Genomic DNA, 16,206 nt, shown 5'->3' with positions numbered 1-16,206 from the left:
GAAGGCAATGGCACCCCACTCCAGTACTCTTGCTTGGAAAATCCCATGGATGGAGGAGCCTGGTGGGCTGCTGTCTATGGGTTCGCACAGAGTCGGACACAACTGAAGCGACTTCACTTTCACTTTTCACTTTCATGCATTGGAGAAGGAAATGGCAACCCACTCCAGTGTTCTTGCCTGGAGAATCCCAAGGTTGGGGGAGCCTGGTGGGCTGCTGTCTATGGGGTTGCACAGAGTCAGACACAACTGAAGTGACTTAGCAGCAGCAGCCTTGTCATTTTTGGCTGATTCTACTCTGTTCCATATTGGAGAAGGAAATGGCAACCCACTCCAGTGTTCTTGCCTGGAGAATCCCAGGGACGGGGGAGCCTGGTGGACTGCTGTCTATGGGGTCGCACAGAGTCGGACACGACTGAAGCGACTTAGCGACTGTTCCATGGATGGTTTTTCTCCCCCTGAGTCTTTTCAACTTCCTCTTTCTTTCTTGCCCACAAAGACAAAAACACTTGCTCCTTCTATGTTAAGGATGCAATCACCCTCACTAAGAGGAAATAAAGAATCAGCAAGATTTTTTAAAAAGCAAGGGGAAGGTACATAATTTACAAGAAGTGGCCTTTGAGATGACAGCTATTGCTATAAAATATTTTTGCTGTCAGCTTTTAGCCCGGGGCATTTGTATCCCAAACCTCCTGTACCTTTCTGATGGTACCCTTAGAAGTAATCAGGGCCAATTTATGGGGGAAAAAAATGAAATAGAACAATGGTGAACCTTTGGTTCAAGTGGAAAATGCATGTATCTTTGAGATTTCCTAATCAACTTTACTTGGTTCACTAAGTTTTTAGTCTTATCCTTTCCTCAGCATTCCTCAACGTCTACATATATGTTTGACAGTGTGAGAACATAGTTTAAGGAAATCCCTTTTCTAAAACAACGAGACATTTGAAATTCAGAAAAGATCTTCGGGAGATTCTATACTCTTGAGTTTTGATGAAAGTCATGGATTTTGATCATAAGTATTAACTTGAGAGAATTCTCTTTTACCATATAAAGATGAGGTAAATAAAAAAGGAAAAAGTGAAAAGAGTCATAGACTACAGTATTTATTACAATCAAGAAAAAAGTCTGTTACTGTAAAGAATATGTTTAACTCACTCATAGAAAATTACCATATTTTCCTCTTACTTTCCAAAAGTTAACAGTCCATGGTCTGAGTCAGTTGGCATTTATATTTATCATTTAGAGAAAGTAAGTAGGCCTTATAAGGAAAGAGAGAAAATTATTTTCCTACATTTCAGACAGCCTCAGATGTTATTTTAACATGGTAGTTTCAGTTTAAAAAAGGTGATCCAGTGTTATAACCAGTATATTTGGTATAATCATAGTTAGAATTTTCAGGAAATTAAAATGGAATTACTGCCCTTTAAAAGATTATAGTGGCTGTGTTCTACAGTATTATCAAAAACTTCAATGATATCAGCACTGACATCATGATTGGTGAACAGTGAGGAGACAATAAGGGAACAGATAATTATGGGGTGAAGAGTTGGCAGAGAAGCCCATCCTGGGTTGGATGATGTAGCAGGGTTGAATGTGTATATCTGGCATCTCTGCTCTTCATGATGCTCTTCTCAGATCCCTGCAGGTAATTCTTCATTTTAATAGATGGGAAAACATGGAAACAGTGTCAGACTTTATTTTTCTGGGATCCAAAATCACTGCAGATGGTGATTGCATCCATGAAATTAAAAGATGCTTACTCCTTGGAAGGAAAGTTATGACCAACCTAGATAGCATATTCAAAAACAGAGATATTACTTTGCCAACAAAGGTCCATCTAGTCAAGGCTATGGTTTTTCCAGTGGTCATGTATGGATATGAGAATTGGACTGTGAAAAAAGCTGAGCACTGAAGAATTGATGCTTTTGAACTGTGGTGTTGGAGAAGACTCTTGAGAGTCCCTTGGACTGCAAGGAGATCCAACCAGTCCATTCTGAAGGAGATCAGTCCTGGGTGTTCTTTGGAAGGAATGATGCTAAAGCTGAAACTCCAGTCCTTTGGCCACCTCATGCGAAGAGTTGACTCATTGGAAAAGACCCTGATGCTGGGAAGGATTGGGGGCAGTAGGAGAAGGGGATGACAGAGGATGAGATGCCTGGATGGCATAACCGACTCGATGGACGTGAGTTTAAGTGAACTCCAGGAGTTGGTGATGGACAGGGAGGCCTGGAGTGCTGCGATTCATGGGTTCGCAAAGAGTCAGACACGACTGAGCAACTGAACTGAACTGAACTGAATCTACTCTTCGATGGTTCAAAGACACAAATCACTTGGTGCTAATGCTGGCCTTGTTCTTCAACCAGAGGGGTCCTAGAATCTGAGAACTGACAGATCAGATTCCCGGGCACTGGAGGAGACATTGGAAAACAGATAATCTGAAGAGTCCTTTTACATAAAAAGCCAGTTGAGAACAAAAAAGAAGAAAGGTAGATGCTTTCACCAGGGTCTCACTGTAAAGTAGCACAGAGAAAGCCCTGGGGTTTCTATTGAGTCAAGGGCTAGTTTGACTCTACCAACTGACTCTAAAATTTCACTTCTGTTTACTTTGAGATAAATGTGACTATAGAGGAAATAGAGTTTCAACTACATTTACAACTATATTTTCAACTATATTTACAAATACCCTAATTTTCAGTACAAGCCTCACCTTTGAAATTTCTTTAAACAATATTATATCATTCTGATCACTCCCTTGAGCTTGGCCCTACTGGAATTTATATTAATTTTTTTTTCTCATCACCATACTATTTTTTTAAAATTTAGTTTTGACTGTGTGCTGGCTTTCTCTTGTTGTGGCAGGGTGGGAGGACTTCTCTTGTTGCAGAGCATGGGCTCTCGTCCCGACGGCTTCAGTAGTTGTGGCTCATGGGTTTAGTTGCCTCATTGTGTGTGGAACCTTCTGGAGCAGGGATCAAACCTGTATCCGATACACTGGCAGGTAGATTCTTATCCACTGCGTCACCAAGAGAGTCCAGCATTGTCACACTCTTACTTCAATGTTAGTAATGTTTGCCGGTTGTTTTAGCTATCCCCCATTTATTTCCCTGAATGGAATGTAGGGTCACAAAGGCTGATCTTCTACCTGTTTCAGATCGTTCATTGTCTAAACCATGTTGTGTTCTGAAAGAATGCAAAACATATACAGTATGTATAAATTGCATATAGGATACACAAGTAAATTGAAAAAAATGTGTTACCACTTACTACTTTAGGGTTAAAAAGCTAACAATTTCAAGTTGAAATTATCTGTGTGATCAGCTTTGTTTATTAGTTATCTTGAGGGTTGATAATCACTATATACATACTGATATAACCTTATAGGTTGGTAAAATGTCAATATGTTTCTACATCGTTGGTTAAAAAAAGCTACTACATCCTCTCTACTTCATCCTCTCCAACCCAGAGCCCTAGTCCTTCCCCTCAGGGGATACCCTAGACTATGATACAGCAAACAAAGGGTTAATGCTGGCTACAGAGCCTTCCCAAGACCCTGCACAGCAGCACTGGTGATATTTAAGTTATTGGATTTAGAATACAATGGGCAAGTTGACAAGACAGTGTCTCTCACAGCTCGCCTGAATTTTTCCGTGTAAAAGCTGAAACTAATCACTAGATAAACAGATATTCCGGTTTCTCAGCCAATATGATCTATTAAGTTCTCCAGTTAAGGTTATGTTAGATGATTAATGGCTTCCTAAACATTGAAATGCCCAGCCTGTGAAACTGATTTCAAGGCTCTCTTGACTGCTCTCGCCAAGTCCAGTAGCATTTTCTTAATATTTGAATCCAAGAAATATTTTTCAGTCTCCATCTTAACTTTTCTGAGACATTTGATACAATTGACTGCTCCCTGTTTTGAAACTTTGTTTTTGGCATCTCCATGGCCACTATATTTTGGTCGCCTTTCTCACCAACTGTTGCTTTTCAGTCTCCTTCACCAGATGCTCTTATTCTGTTATCCCCTGAAACTTGGTGTGGTTCAGAATCTGTCCTTAGTCTTTTCTTTTCCTTATAGGGTAATACACTAGTTCCTCTTTGCATGACTTTAACCCCTTCTGATGCACTGAATGACTCCTCAGTCTCTGTCTCTCCTCCAGCCTTCACTTCTGCTGTATTCTTCCTGCTCCCTGTACTGTTTCCCAAACCTGATGCTTTTCTCTCCACACCTCCCGCATCTAGTTTGTCTGCAAAAAATCGTATTTATGTATGTCTCTTGTTTGGACTCTCCTTTTTGCTGGGTTTCCACTGAGATTAGTTCAGAACTTCATATTTCATGTTTTACTTATGTATTATTTCAATAACCTTCAAACTAAACTGCAATATATTTGTTTATATGGCTCTCTCTGTTATAAGATCATAGCTTCTGGGGTGCAAATTCCGTGTCTCTGTCATCCCTGGAATCTCAGTACCTAGAAATGTCTGCTACATAGTGGGTGCTCCATAAATGCTCATTGAGTGAACAGGACCCTGTATCTGAATGTTCACCTTTTGGGGAAGTTCTTTTGCCTAAGACTTCAATGTTATTATGGCCTGTACTTTTACTGTTTCTTTACGTCTGTGAATTGAGCTCATTAACTTTGAAGTGCTGATCAGTTCAGTTAGAGCTACCTAAAAGCAAGTTTGGCCGCAGTGAGCATCTTGTTGTAAATGACCAGCTTTGAAAGGTTCCTCTGTGAATCTAATCAATCTCTGAATAGGGACATCTTGCACTGTTGCTTTCCAGGAAGCTGCCAGATGGCTCGAGGAAAAGCATCCTTATTTAAAATCGTTTCAGAGGTGTCCAGGGAAAATGTTGTGGGCAAGTATTCAAACAAGATCAGTAAATGAAGTAGTGACTAGGGAGAGAGTATCATTTAACTTACCTACCCCCAGCTGATCCTTATGCTTGCTTCTGAGCAAAGAGAAATCTGATTTACTAACTCATCACAGTCCTTAAACTGTGATTTTTAATTCCTGAGAGCCATCACCAGTGAAGAGGCTACAAATACACCTCTTAACAAAACCTTTAAAATATGTCTTAGGGATGGGATTATGTTGCTACTATGGTTTTTTGTTAAAGGAAGACATATGGATGGTAACAGAGCTTCTCAAATATAAACAAGCTTTGGGTGATAAATTCTCAGTGTATGAGAGCTTATGAAAAGAGTAGACAACAGTGAACGGACTTATTTGAAGAAGAGAAAAGGGCTAGTGTTTGCTTCCCCTAAGGCTTTTATTGTTTCTTCTTCAGTCTCTAATGTGACCGCATCAAAAGAGCTGGAGATGTTAAAGAGAATTGGAATTAAGACAAATTCAATTCCATGAATAGAAGTTTCTAGGAAGTTTCCTGGTCCTGGGTAGATCAAACCACACCAATAAATTCTGGATGTTCGCAACGTGGGGCTGGATTACTTCAGAGATCAATGGGTAAGTAAGTGTATAGGGTTTTATTTTTAAGGGCGTGAGAAAGCGGAAATAACTTGCAATTTTTCTATACTTTTCTCAACAATGAGAATCAAGAATGTTTATCCTTTCTCAAAGTTGTAATCTAAGCTTATCCTAAAATCTTTGGGTTTATTTATCCTTTGAGGCACATAAGTGGCTAAATAGCAAAATTTTTCCTTATAAATTGAACTTTTGTATTCCAATATGAAGAAATGAGAATATAATCAATTCTATTTCATTATGCTGGATAAGAAGTCAGAGTTTTAATTTATTCCCATTTTTTATCTGAAAGCAGTTTTCTCAGGAACTGAAGGTGGATTTGGGCAGTGATCCTGAAACATGGATTCTCTAGAGTTGTGTTATAGAAGTTTGTTGCAGATGGGCAAGCTGACCCAGAGTATTTGTCTGTGCTCTGGGGCGGGGTGGTTCATTGGCCATCTGTGAGTAATTATGCATAATATTAATACCTGGGCACGGGACCTATGTTATTGCCAGATGTGACCATTAAAAGGAAACTCAAAAACTGGAGAGTTGCCCAGTTTATAAATTAGTATTTTCTTTCCTTGAAATACAAAAACAGCTTTGAGAAAATAAATTACATTGTCACAAGCATAGCTTGCAGTTAATAAATCTAGTGAGAATTGTTAAGAAGTAACACTTACTTCCTGGAAAGGTAGTCAACTCAATCTTACCTTATTCTTCTCAAAAGTGTTAACAAAAGCGTTCCCTTCATTCATCCTTTTATTCTGTTGTATATGGCAGGGGTGCCACTGCAGGCATGCATGGCTATTTACTTCAGAGTTTATGTGCCAACACTGAGTTGGATAAAAACCAAATCTAAGTTGCTAATCTACTTGTCAGATAGAGTTTACTAGTATTTACATAGAAAAATGTCACACTGGGAAAATTCCAGAAATTGGTACCATCATAGTTATCATCTTTCTGACCAGAAAAAGACCTCTTTCTTCTTTGGCTTTGGCTTCTGCATCTTGTATGAAAGTGAAAGTCACTCAGTTGTGTCCAACTCTTTGCAACCCCATGGACTGTAGCCTGCCAGGCTTCACTGTCCATAGGATTCTCCAGGCAAGAATACTGGAGTGGGTTGCCATGCCCTTCTCTAAGGGATCTTCCCAACCCAGAGATTGAACCCAGGTCACCTGCATTGCAGACAGATTCTTTACCATCTGAGCCACCAGGGAAGCCCAATCTTTGTGTGGCTTCTCTCTAAAATACAGCTGAAGATTAGCCCCCATGCTGCACCATCTCTCTTATGTCCCTACTTTCATTTCACTCCTTCGTGACCTTTTGCAATAATACTTAGAGAAAAGCACCAGAAAAATAAAGAGCAGTTGGCTAAAGTGAAATCACTTTATATTTAATCTTTTAATAGCTTTTATTCTCCCATCCATAGAAACAACTTGCTAAAAAATCAAACATACACAGTTATGGGAAAATGCATTCAGAGTGCATAGTCTCACCCTGTTATTCATCTTTGACTGTGAAAGTATTTAATCAAGAGACTTGTTAAATCAGAGATTGTACAAATTAACATACCATTCATGTTTTGAAATTCCTTTAAGAGAGAAAAGCTACCTTTGAAGTTGGAATAAAATTAAAAGATTGTCTTTTATGTATCAAATCCATTACATTTAGAGAATGATAGGTACATGTGTTTCATATTTTACATGTGAATGACCTGAAAAAAGCCATGACATTTATCCAAAAAGAATAAAAGGAAATTAAAAGTGCACAAAGACTAGCTGTAGAAGGAATACACACACAGACACAAGCATGCACATATACATACTTAAAATGTGTACATGAAAATGCCCAAACCAAAGAAAATTTATTTTAGTTTAAAAAATAAAAGTCAATAATTTGATTTATTAGGGAGCTCAAGGGAAGTGACTTGGTAGCTATATTCTAGAGGGGATTATTTTTCTTTTTCAGAGTAAGTAGGTACACTTATTTGTGGGTAATGTTTTCTTTTATGTAAGAATTAGTTCTAGTCTGTTTCAGTGTTTGTTTAAAAGGTTTGTTTTGAATTCTTTGTTTCTACCAGGTTGAGGATTATTTTCCAGACAAGGAATTCCTGGTTTAACTAATTTGGAACATCTATAAACATTGCTGCTTCATTTGTGATATGTTTAACATAATCAGTGTCTGTCTGGATATCTTAAAGGACTTTTGTGCTGTGTGATCTATTTGTGATTTCCCGGATCTGTGTTGAAACATGAAACATGGTGCCACAGATATGTTAGTTCCACAACTGCTGATTTTCCCCTGGTCTTGTTTAGCACTTTCCTTTGTTACATGTAGGCAAATAAGATAAAAGCCAAGAACATCTGGAAACAATCAGTAAACAACAGTTGGAAAATTTCTGCTTCAGTTAGACTCATACTTCAGAAAAGAATATATATATAGAATAATTAAATTTACATTTTAATTTCATCTGTAAAAATTTATCTACATCACATCTCTAAAACTATAAATTCCCCATTTACATTGTCCTAAATTAGCAATAATTTTGTAGACCCCTTTCCTCCTCAAAACATGTACACCCAGTCTCCAGTCATAAAGTTTCTTCCTAAAACGTAAGACGGAGCATCCTGTTATTCTCCACCTTACAAACCTCCGAAGTCTTCCAACAGTTTGATCACAAATATCAAGCTCACTTGGGCTTCCTTGGTAGCTCAGCTGGTAGAGTATCCGCCTGCAAAGCAGGAGACCCTGGTTCGATTTGTGGGTCTGGAAGATCTGCTGGAGAAAGGATAGGCTACCCACTCCAGTATTCTTAGGTTCCCTGGTGGCTAAGCTGCAAATGTGGGAGACCTGGGTTCAATCCCTGGGTTCGGAAGATCCCCTGGAGAAGGGAAGGGCTACCCACTCCAGTACTCTGGCCTGGAGAATTCCATGGACTATATAGTACATGAGGTCGCAAAGAGCTGGACACAACTGAGAGACTTTCACTTTCACTTTCATCAAAGCTCACTAGTTTCAAATTCAGCATTCACCATGTGCTGGGGTCTATTTGGTCTCACCTCGATCTCATCTCTTCACACAAGATGTTGTCCAGCCATATCTTTCTATTTTGCTGTGTGTGCTTACTTTGCTTCCTCTCATCTTCTTCCTCTTCTTTTTCTTCTTCTCCCTCTCCCTTTCCCCCTCCTCTTCTTCCCCATTCTTTCTTCTTCTATCATCATTATTATGATTATTTTAATATTTAATGACAGATTATTCAGTCTTCAAATTCACCTCTGTCATTCTCTCCTCCATTATAGCAAACTGCTATTTCCTTTGGGCTTCTATTATAAACTGTTTATACGCTTATGATGTAATTGTTTTAATTCTTAACTTGTAGATGGTTGCACATCACTTTCTTCTGCTAGATTTTGAGTTTCTTGAGCTTGGAGTCCACATCTTATTCACCATTTTATCTAATGCCTAGCATTGTGTTGTGAAAGGAACATCACATTGAAAAGGAACAAAATGAAAATTAGTAAAGGGGAAGAAAAAAAGCATGGATACATGAAAGACCCAGGGTCACCTTGTTACAAAAAGAATAATTGTTATATGACCGAGACATCTCAAATTTAAAAATACTTAATTATTTTATTAACAGTTAAACACTGTGCACACATATAAATGGCTATCAAAGGAAGCTCAGACTTAAGAAAAAAATTTTAGGAGACTGATTTTGGCAACATAAAACTTGGAAATATTGGAATTCCTAGCTCTTATATACGTCATTATTAAAATATTATTTCTTACACATTTTAATATTTTGTGTGCTTTATGGGATTCATATCTGCATATCTGTCATTATCTATCAGACTCTGATTTGATAAGAAATGATGGAGAGTTAGCACTCCTGGTTTCAGACAATATACTTAGGCCCATGACTCATCTGAATTAAACTTCCTTTAGGTCCCCTGAAGAAAGTGTTGTTTCATCTTGGCAGTGATTGTAGAAATACAGTTGCAAATTAGGGCCACAGTGGATATCATTAAGAAGAGGAATTTGAAGGAGTACACAAGAGCTGGTTAACAGAGGCAGGAAGAAAGAAAGATTATTTACCTCTTAATATTTCTTAGAGTTTAAAAAGGCTTTTTGATTGATGTACTCTGATGGAAGGTTGGTTGAGTCCTCACTTGTCTAGCTCTTATTTCTCAGGTCACCTCAACTACAGGTAAAGTACTGAAGATGTGGATTATAATCCAGAAGTACGGGGCTGGATGTTAGCGTCTGAATTGGTTGCTTTGCTTGTTCATTGTTTTATCCACAACTCCAGGATTTTCTCACAGACTTTTCCCATCATCTTTTGTAGAGTCAGGGTAATGCACTTCAGTGAGAGGAGAAACGGGCCTAAAGTAGGGTGAGTCCTTAGGCAGTCAGTTTAGTTTTAGTAATTCCTTGGAGTGACTCCTGCCTGGGCTTCTGTTGCTACTGATAGCCATGATTTCCATTTGCTGTAGTGTCTGATGATGCAGATAGTCCCAAAGAAGTCTGTTTGCCCTCAGCAGTGAAAAGATGTGGCTGGCAAATAATTATAGCTTCTTTTGACCATGGAAGTTTCATTTCTCCAGTTATTGAGGTACTTGTGCCAAAGAGTTGAAGTAGAACTTGTTAACAATATAAGTGCACTTGTTAACAATATAAGGGAGTATATTTTTAGGGACTACAAACCTACATTCCAGAAGTGAATCTTATCCTTTTACTTTTCTGTACTAAAAAAAAAAAAGTCTTTTCTTTCTTGGCACATGCTATAATATCCTCTTATTTGTGGAGTATCTTAATTGTAGCCTTAGGGTGTGTTTGGAGAAGGCAATGGCACCCCACTTCAGAACTCTTGCCTGGAAAATCCCATGGACGGAGGAGCCTGGTAGGCTGCAGGCCATGGGGTCGCTGAGGGTCAGACACGACTGAGCAACTTCACTTTTCACTTTCAAGCATTGGAGAAGGAAATGGCAACCCACTCCAGTGTTCTTGCCTGGAGAATCCCAGGGACGGAGGGGCCTGGTGGGCTGCTGTCTATGGGGCTGCATAGAGTTGGACACGACTGAAGAGACTTAGCAGCAGCAGCTGCAGGGTGTGTTTACATTTTGACCTAAATTTCTCTTCAGTTTCTTCCTAGGAGCCTGGGTTTTCTTACACAGCTAGGGACTCTTGGATTAATTTCAAGCTCTCAGATTTGCTGAACTGAATGAGCCCAGTAGTCTCCACTGTGTTCTTCAAAATGTGTTCTACCCATAATAATATTATTGCTACTTGTGTACATACCTCTCCTTTCAATAGGAGATGTATGGTTGGGATTAAAGAAGTACAAAGATAGTCTTCATTCTTCCTGAAACTGGAATCTTTCTTAAACATATTTCTAGTGGTCCGGGGTCAATCAGTCAGTTAATCAATCAATATTCAAATACTCAAGGACTATTCAAGGACCAATGCCTACCTTGTTGCTTGACACAAATCAGATGGTCATTTAACTCCATAGTTCAATCTAGGTCCATTCAGAACCTATGAATGGACCAATGTCTATGTGAAAACGATGTTTGTCCTGAACAGTTACAGGAATTTTCCTAAAAATCTGCCTGTGCTCCAATATCAACATCAGGAAGCATTCATGGCTAAATTTCTCCATCATGAGGTATGAGTGACCTTGTGATTATAAGAAAGGTACATTTGGTCCTTGGGCAAATTTCTAGCACACTTCCTGAAATATTTGGAATTTCATAGAAACCCCAAAGGACAGTGTTTGGAGGGCTTCCAGGTTGGAGAATATGTGAAGATTAGGGGAGTGTGTTGTGATCAGAGAGTATAGAAGCCATGTGCCCCTTCCTACATACTTTGCCCTATGTGCCTCTTTATATCCTTTAATATACACTTTGTAATGAACTAGTCATCTGGTAAGTAGTTTCCTAAATTCTGTGAACTACTCATAAATTAATCACACCTCAGCAAGAGGTGGTGGGAACCTCTAATCTATAGTTGGCCCAAAGCACGGGTGGTAACCTGGAATGATGACTGGCATCTGAAGGCAGGCAGTGAGCAGTCTTATGTGACTGATGCTGATACCTGTGGAGTCTGATGCTCTCTCTCTGGGTAGACTGTGTCAGAACTGGAGCTTCCCTTGTGGTTCAGATGGTAAAGAATCCGCCTGCAATGCAGGAGACCCGGGTTAGATCCCTCGGTCTGGAAGATCCCCTGGAGAATAAAATGGCTACCCACTCCAGTATTCTTGCCTGGAGAATCCTATGGACAGAGGAGCCTGGCAGGCTACAGTCCACAGAATCACAGAGTCAGACATGACTGAAGCGACTTAGCATGTTGGATACCCAACTGATGCTGGAAAATCGCTTGGTGTGAAATTGCTTGGAGCCCCTTGCGCCACATTGGACTTTGTCCCAGACGCTTTAGAGGCCATCCTGTCTTTTGTTCAGGTCCCTTGAGAAGGTGTGTTTTCTTTCCAGCATTTACAATTGCCCATAGCTTTTCCCTTTCAGTCTCCTCTGCTACTTAAAGCCAGGGGTTTATCCAGTTCCTGGCCATTCATGCTTTCTTTTGGTGTTAATAGTTTGGTGTTAATAATTTCTTTTTCCATGATCCTCTATCTCCTCTATGTACGTAGAATGGCTTTGTATAAAACTCAAATGTTATACATCATACCTGGTACCAGGTTTCTTCCTCCTTTGCATGAAAGGTGGCTGGAATTGATGTGCTTTTGTTTGCATTTGGTCCTGGTTCCAAACTGAGAGGCAGATAATCATTTTACCTATAGTTTCCTTTTATTAAAAATTAGATTGTCCTAATTCTTCTTTTAGACTTAGAAACCCTATGTTCCAGAACCTTCCCGCCAATAGGTACGGTGTACTTCAGTCTGTTGAAAACTTGGATTGATAGATCCGGTTTTAGCTTCAAGTGCCATTTCCAGGAATCAGCCTTCAGGGGCACTGACAGGGCGGTCGTTCAAGGTCTGAGACCTGCCTTCTATTGCCTGTTTCTCAAGGAAGATCAAGTGCTCTGAATCCCACACATGGTTTAGGATCTTGATAGCTTGCATTGTGCAGTGCCCCGCATTCTGCCTGCCCGTCTCCTTGCTCTGTTTAGCATCACCTCTCCTGTATTACTTGTTACTGTCTGGGTTTCCCTGTACATTTACCCGCATATGCTTCTGCTTCTAAGATTAGATCATTTGTGTTGGCTCTGTGCCTCAATGATTGTATTTGTTTTCTTTTTAAATTTATTATACTGAAGTATACTTAATTTAAAATGTTGTGTTGGTTTCTGGTGTATAGCAAAGTTATTCAGTTATACATATATAGAATAGTTTGCATCTGCTAATCCCAAACTTCCAATCCAGCCCTCCCCCACCCTGCTCCCGCTTGGCAGCTACAGGTCTATTCTCTGTGTCTCTGAGTGTTTCTGTTTCACAGATAAGTTTTTTTGTGTCATATTTTAGATTCCACAGATAATACAATATGGTATATTTCTTTCTCCTCCTGATGTACTTTGCTTACTATGATAATCTCTAGGTCCCTCCATGTTGCTGCAAATGGCATTATTTCATTCTTTTTATGACTAATATTCCACTATATATATATATATATATATATATATATATGGTGTGTGTGTGTATGTATATATACACACACAGATGAATGGAGATATATATATATATATATATATACACACACACACACACACACACACATATACACACATACCACATCTTTATCCGTTCATTTGTTGATGGAAATTTAGGCAGTTCCTATGTCTTGCCTATTGTAAACAGTGCTTCTGTGAATATTGGGATATATTTATCTTTTCAAATTACAGTTTTGTCTGGGTATATGCTCACAAGTGGGATTTCAGGATCATATGGGGACTCTATTAATAATTTTGATTTTTTAAGGAACCTCCTTATTGTTCTATATAGTGGCTGCTCTTATATTCCCAACACAGTAGGAGGGTTTCCTTTTCTCCACATCCTCTCTAGCGTTTTTATTTGTAGACTTTTAAATGATGGCCATTCTGACTGGTATGAGATGGTACCTCACTGTAGTTTTGATTTGCATTTTTCATATAATTAGTGATGTTGAGTGTCTTTCCATATGCCTATTAGACACCTGTGTGTCTTCTTTGGAGAAATGTCTATTTAAATCTTCTTCCCATTTCTTTCTTATTGGGTGTTTTTGTTTTTTGTTGTTGTTGTTGCTTTTGAATTGTTTGAAATTAAGCCCTTGCTTTAGAAATTAAGCTTTAGAAATTAAGCCCTTGTTGGTCATATCATTTGCAAATATTTTCTCCCAGTCCACAGATTGTCTTTTCATTTTGTTTATGGTTTCCTTTGCTGTACAAAGGGCTTCCCTGGTGGCTCAGACAGTAAACAATCTGCCTGCAATGCAGGAGACCCGGGTTCAATCCCTGGGTTGGGAAGATCCCCTGGAGAAGGAAATGGCAACCTACTCCACTATTCTTGCCTAGAGAATTCCATGGACATAGGAGTCTGATGGGCTACAGTCCGTTGGGTCACAAAGAGTCGGACATGACTGAGTGACTAACACATTGCTGTACAAAAGCTTGTAAGTTTGATAAGGCCCCAATTGTTTACTTTTGCTTTTATTTATTTATTTATTTTGGCCACACTGTGTGGCTTGCAGAATCTCAATTCCCCAACTTGGGAGTGAACCTGGGCTGTGGCAGGGAAAGTCTGGAATTCTAACCATTAGGCAACCAGGAAACACCCTATTTTTGCTTTTGTTTCTCTTGCCTTGGTAGACCGACCTAAGAAAACATTGATACAGTTTATATCAGATAATGTTTTGCTTATGTTCTCTTCTAGGAGGTTTATGGTATCATGTCTATCTCAACCATTATAATTAAATCATGTGTTCTTACTTATTGAAATCTCTGTCAGCCAACTAATACCATCAACCCCTAATACAAAATCAACCCCTAATCCCCGAGCCAGCCTCTCATTCTAGAGGATGGCTCACATTTGGGAGCTAGTCCTTTCTCCAGATAACTAGTTTTCTAAGTACCCTTCCAAGCCTTGTTTAAAAAAATCAGAGATACAACACAAAACACATTATTGATGCCTGTTGTGGAGTACCATTTCTATGATACTGTTATTTATCATATTTACCTCCAATAAAATTGGGATAAACCTAATGGGAATGGCTACCCACTCCAGTATTTTTACCTGGAGAATTCCACAGACAGAGGAGCCTGGAGTGCTACAGTCCATGGGGTCATAAAGAGTCAGACATGACTGAGCCATTTTTATTATTATTATTTTTAATGAAGGAAGACCTATGCCTTGTCAGCTTTGAATTCCCTTTTTCCTTCCTCTTGTGATACCCAATAAACATTTACGAAATGGTAGCTAATGAGATCAGAGCAGAGTTCATTTAGAATTTCTCATCACTTAGGGCTTTCGTCTTAGATGGAAGAAGAAATCTTTATCTTATTCTCACTGATGATTCCCATGCACCTGCTGCCTGTGTCATTTAAGAACTCAGTGATTGTTACTTAATGTCTTTCAACTTTAGAAATCAAAAGACCTTTAAAAATAAAGGTTCTTTATGCTCCAGAGTGCATAGCTTGTCAAGAGCCATCAATGGTGTTTTTGTAACTGTCCAGAAAATAATAAAGTCCAGGAATGTGGACACCTAGGGTATCTGTTTAAGTTGCCTCTTTTAAAAGTGTCAATTGATTATTTTGGTCAACATGATTAAATTAAGCTGTTGCTCCCCTGAAACCTTCCAATTCATAGGTTGAAAACGGTAAATGTACTCAGTTACTCATTTGTGTCTGACTGTTTGTGACCCCATAGATGGTAGCCCACCAGGCTCCTCTGTCCATGGCACTTACCAGCAAGAATACTGGAGTGGGTTTCCAGTTCCTATTTCAGGGAATCTTTCTGATCTAGGGATTGAATCCGTGTCTCTTGCGTCTCCTCCATTGAAAAGTCCATGGACTGAGGAGCCTGGTAGGCTACAGTCCATGGGGTTGCAAAGAGTCGGACCTCCATTGATAGGTGGATTCTTTACTACTAAACCACGGGGAGAGCCCTAAAAGGGTAATTAGTTGTTTTAAATGTCAAGATCTTGAATAATTTTCTTCTCATATTCATTATATCTTAAATATTCATTTGTTTCTTAAATTATCAAGAGAAAAAAATAGATAATTCCATTGCATAAATTATAATTGTGTAACATTTTATGGTAATTTAGAAATTAAATGTATGTGTGTATGCTAAGTCACTTCAGTTGTGTCTGAGTCTTTGCAACACTATGGACTGTAGCCCACCAGGCTCCTCTGTCCATGGGATTTCCCAGGCAAGAATACTAGAATGGGTTGCCACACCTTCCTCCAGGGGGTCTTCCGGACCCAGGGAGCTCTTGAAATTAAATAGTCAACACTTATTTGATATCTTAAATTTTATAAATTTATATTTTTCACATTCAAGGAGAGAATAGTGAATAGATGGAAGGCATCCTTGGTAGCTCAGGTGGTAAAGAATCAGCCTGCAATGAGGGAGACCTGGGTTTGACCCCTGTGTTGGGAAGATCCCGTGGAGAAGGGAACAGCTTACTCCAGTATTCTGGCCTGGAGAATTCCATGGACTATATAGTCCATAGGGTTGCAAAGAGTCAGATACAATTGAGTGACTTTCACTCACACTGGAAAATGTGAAGTAAAGAGGAGAAGGTATGCTAAGA

General features: G+C 39.1%; 1 long non-coding RNA gene across 1 annotated transcript in view; it reads right to left on the bottom strand.

Moving 5' to 3' along the window:
* The window catches only part of LOC132345456 (uncharacterized), a 50,385-nt gene that overhangs the window by 28,983 nt on the left and 5,196 nt on the right, over positions 1-16,206 (bottom strand). The window contains exon 2 of the long non-coding RNA XR_009494771.1: positions 11,558-11,639. This is a non-coding gene — a long non-coding RNA (uncharacterized lncRNA). The remainder of the gene's footprint in view (positions 1-11,557; positions 11,640-16,206) is intronic.

Source organism: Bos taurus, chromosome 1, assembly GCF_002263795.3.
Source record: "Bos taurus isolate L1 Dominette 01449 registration number 42190680 breed Hereford chromosome 1, ARS-UCD2.0, whole genome shotgun sequence".
Taxonomy (NCBI): Eukaryota; Metazoa; Chordata; class Mammalia; order Artiodactyla; family Bovidae; genus Bos; species Bos taurus.
This window is presented reverse-complemented; position numbering and strand designations above follow the sequence as displayed.